Consider the following 4,706-nt stretch of genomic DNA (forward strand, 5'->3'; position numbering starts at 1 on the left):
TTCACTGACCTCAGTCCCTGGGCTCTAGGGCAGGGAGGTGGGCCTTGGAAGAAGGAGGGGAAGCAGCAAAGGCTGCTCCCCAGGACCCTGTGAAGTTTGGAGCCTTCCTGGTATACAGCACTGGCTCATAGATCTTCCTCCAGCCAAACAAAGCAAGAAGTGACTTCCCCAGGCCCAGTGCCTGTCAGGTTGAAACAGGATTTAGAGACGCCTCTGAACTCACCTGGAGCGCTGAGTCCATCTACCACACACCTCTGTGCCAGTGCTAATCAGTATCCGACACTGCTAATATGCAGAGCTGGGCCACAAAAGGCCTGGCGTGAAGAACTAACTGACCAATGACTTTTCAGTCATTGACCCATACAGAGGTGTGACCCCCTCAGCATATGTGGTAATGTCCCCTTAGACCCCGTCTCAGGCAGCTCTCTGAGAGGATACAAGATGACAGATGTAGTCACATGGCATTCCAAACACAGCTATCCACAGTGGCCCTTGCCCCTTCCACTTAGCCAGGAGGACAGCAACCTTAGACACCTTTCTTCCTCCCCATCCTCCCAGGACCCAACCCCTGGTCTATGGTATTTATTTCTTCTCCTTCATTTTTCCTGCCGTGATTTCCATTTGCAAGGCTCTTTACCTCTGCAGCAGCTGGAAGATAGAGTCTGGTCCTATGTATGGCAAGTCATCTCAAGAGAAAGCCGACAACAGAGGGACCAGATTTTGGAAGGAGGGGGAACTAAATCACTGGAGGGCCTAGGGGCAGAAAAAAGAGTCTGCTCTTGCTAAGCAAAGCTAGTTCCCTAGATATTCTGCCACAGCTGGGATGCTGAGGGTAGGCTTAGGAATGCGAGTCCGATAGATGATGGGATTTGAAGACATCTCTTTGAACCTGGTCCAGCTCTGGTCTGACTCTCCCCTCAACCACACTCATAGATACACGTGTGCATGGCCAGACTCCTGTTCAACAGCTCTCTCTCTCTCTGTGTCCTGACCACTGAGTTAGGCAACCATGGGCCCTGTGCTGAGGATGAGAGGTTGGTTACCAATAGCAAAAACAGCAGGTGGGGGAGGACAGAGAATGAAATAAGGAGGAAGGAAAGGCCAATCAGATGCAGTCAGAAGAGATGGGGAACCAACGCGTGGCTTGAGCAGAAGAAACAGAAAAGGAAGAGATTCTGGGTAGAAGGATGCCACAGGAAGAGCCCAGGCCCTCCAAGTCTCCTTGTTATGCCCTCATATCTTATTCCCTCCCTAAGCCCATTCTTCTTCCTCGAACAGACCTGAGCAGCAGTGAAGAGAACTGCAGACTCTAAAGCGGAGCACAGTGGGAGGAGATGTCCAGGGAAGTCCAGGGAAACTAAGAGCCAGAGCCTAAAAGGGCAAGAGATGAAGGTGCTGCAAAGGCGGCCAGGCTGTGCATACACAGACGGTCAAGGATTGGTGGTAGATCCCAAGAGAAGGATGATGCTTAGAATGGGTGAGGATGAGAAGATGCTCCGAGGGGAGGAGATGAGAAGGAGCCTGGGACAGAGAGGCTGGAAGCGCTGGAAGCGATACTGTAAAGGGAAGAACCCAGGCTACCTTTAGATGTAAATCATGTCGGAGAGAAGGGAAGGTGGATAGAGAAGAGGAAGAACCTGGGGCAAGACATGCAAGCAAGGACAAGCCAGGTTGAGTACTCGGTGAGATCGGCGTGCTGAAGGCAGAGCCCCAGTATGAGTGTCAGAACAGTAGAGGCTAGGGCTGATGTCAAGACAGGGAACAGAAGGTAGACACAGGAACAGACAGAGATGGGGGAGCCAGGTAACAAAGGGATGGTTTCTCTCACCTGTGACCAGAGCGTCCATCTGTGTCCACATACTCTAGAATGTTCATCAGACTGCAGGGCTGGCTTGGGAGGCAGCTGAAAAGAGTATGTGAGAGCCAGGGAAGACAAGGGGGCCTAGGAAAGGAAGAAGAGGGCAAATCAGGCCACACAAGAGGGCAGAGCCCAGAAATGAGTTAACTCCTTCCTTGTTGTATCTTCCATAGGAGGCAATGGGAACTCCATGCCCACCATCCCCTATGAGCCCCCACTACCTATACCAAGTTTGGCCTGAGTGGCATACTAGGTTCCCTGAGGACAGAGCCTGGCCTTTGTTGCTTGGACCTGACCCAGGCTGACCCAATGTTCTCAGTGCCTTATCATGCCCTCAAGAGCTTGAGAATCAGGCAGTGACATATTAGGCCATGGGCTAACCTTGCAGCTTGAACACAGGAACCTCAAGTGACCTCCAGGGACACAGCTGCAGACAGGTGGCCTTTATCCTCTGAGAGCAACCATTTGGCATAGGTGCCTGCAAATGGGAATGCAAGATTGAATCGGGTCCCTTCAAGAATACAGCATGCAAGATATAAGACCCCTGGAGAGGAGTGTATGCTCCTACACACCCACCATAATGGAAGTGAAGTATCCTAGGGGGCTGGCCACCTTGGGAAGACACCACATCACTGAGAGTGCTGTACCCAGAAAAACTGACCACTGTGTGTCCTACCCACCTCCACACTCTAAGGCTATATTGAGAGGTGACAGTAGATAGGGTGGGAGCTGGGAGCAGGGAGAGCGTTCCTGGGTGTGAGGGTGTGGGGGAAAGCCAGAGCAGGGGAATCTGGCTTTGTCTCCTGAACACAATGTCTACTTAGTTATAACAGGCATGACCTGCTAAAGACCCAACACCTACGACCTCTGAAAAAACGGCAGCCCTGGAGGACAGAGGTTGCCTCTGGGCCTTGGGTGCTTGATGGTGCCACAAAGGCTGGCATGTATGTGAGTATAAGGCCCCAGGAGGGTTAGAGAAGGGCACTTGGGAAGGGGTAAGTCTACAGAGCCCCTACCCATGGAATCTGGAGCCTGGGGCCAACTGGTGTAAATCTCTGGGCCTGCCAGGCATCCGAAGCAGCACCTGCATCCTCTGGCAGCCTGGAGAGGCGGAAGGGGCAACCCCCCACTTACACCCCTTCTCTCTCAGCCCCAGGATTAACACCTCTGGCCTTCCCCCTTTCCCACCTCCCGTCAGTAGTGGAGGGTTTCAGAGGGAGGGTAAAAACCTACATGTCCAAACATGGTTGTACATGATATATGCATCAGTGTGTGTAGAAGCAAGAAAGAAAATCTGCAGGCTTAACTGGGTTAATGTGTAAAGTCTGTGTGTGTGCGCGCGCGCGCGCGCGCGCGCGCGCATGTGTGTGTGTGTGTGTGTGTGTGTGTGTGTGTGTGTGTGTGTCTGACTGAAAATGGCATGGACGTGCACCTGTTCAGTTCTGTATGTGACGTTACCAGACTGCAGGTTTGTGTGTAAATTGCCCAAGAAAGAGTGGGTGAGTCTCTCCCATGATTTAAAGAGATTGGATGATGGCTGGCATGTCAGGGACCATCGAAAATAGAATGGAGACTCTATATGTGCCCCTAAACCAAGGTAGCAAGGTCTTTGGAGGACACCTGTCTAGAGATGTGGGCAACAGAGATCACAGACAGTATCTGTACAGAATAAGGAGAAAGAGGATGGAGGTGTAGAATTCTCTTACTATCAAAGGGAAACTGAGTCATGCACCTGCAAAATGGATGCCCTCCCTGGACATCATGACTTTGTCTCTAGGGAGCCAAGCACTGTGGAACTGTCTGAGAGAGTAGGAGGCACCCCTCAGCCTGAAGCTGTGTAGATAGAGAGAGTGGGAAGGGGGAGGTAGGGATGGGAGCATGTGTGTTGGGGGCAGGGGACAAATATTAGGCCTGTAAGAGAAGGTGACCCTTACCCAGTTGTTCAACTCACCCTTCAGATTAAAAATAACTGAGGTAAGGGCCATGTGGGTAGGGGAGGTGGCGTGAGACGGTCCTGTCTCTCCTCTATCTGCCCATCGGCCCTTTGGGGAGGAGGAATGTGCCCAAGGACTAAAAAAAGGCCATGGAGCTGAGGGGCGAGGGCAACAGACCTTTCATGGGCAAACCTCGGGGCCCTGCTGTCCTCCTGTCACCTCCAGAGCCAAGGGATCAAAGGAGGAGGAGCCAGGACAGGAGGGAAGTAGGAGGGAGGGTCCCAGCAGATGGCTCCAAATTTAGGCAGCAGGCACATGGAACAGGGTATAAAGGGGCTGGAGCGCTGAGAACTGTCAGAGATTTCTCCGACCCAGGTAAGAGGGAGTTTAAGGGGGGGGGGGGGCTCTCCAACCACACCAGACCTGTCCCCACCTAGAAGGAAACTGCCTTCCCTGGAAGTGGGGTTGAGGTCAGTCCGAGATCTGCTAGGATGGCCTTCCACAAGCCTGGGAAGTTCTCAGTGGCAGGATGTTTCCACAAGAAACACGGGATGCCCTTTCCCTTACACTGCCTCCTCCTTCCTCCTCCTGGGGATGCCCCTCCCTTGTCTTGGTTTATTTGGCTCTTAGTCTCCAGCAAGGTTTGCCCTGCACTATCTACTCCATCTCTCCCTACTGTCTCTGTGCCTTGCCTTGCCTTCTTGTATGTTCTTCCTTTCCCACCCATTTCTCACTCTACCTTCTCCCCTTCTCATTTCTATCCTTCCTTTCCTTCTGTGTCAGAGTGCTGGGAATCAAACCCAGGGTTTCATATACATTAGGTAAACAACCCACCAGTGAGCCATGGCTTCAGTCCTCCTGGGTGCTTTCTTACCTGACCCACTCCCTGTCTTGTCCTGTTCCATCCTGGTCAG

The sequence above is a fragment of the Arvicanthis niloticus genome, chromosome 3, assembly GCF_011762505.2.
Source record: "Arvicanthis niloticus isolate mArvNil1 chromosome 3, mArvNil1.pat.X, whole genome shotgun sequence".
NCBI classification, from domain to species: domain Eukaryota; kingdom Metazoa; phylum Chordata; class Mammalia; order Rodentia; family Muridae; genus Arvicanthis; species Arvicanthis niloticus.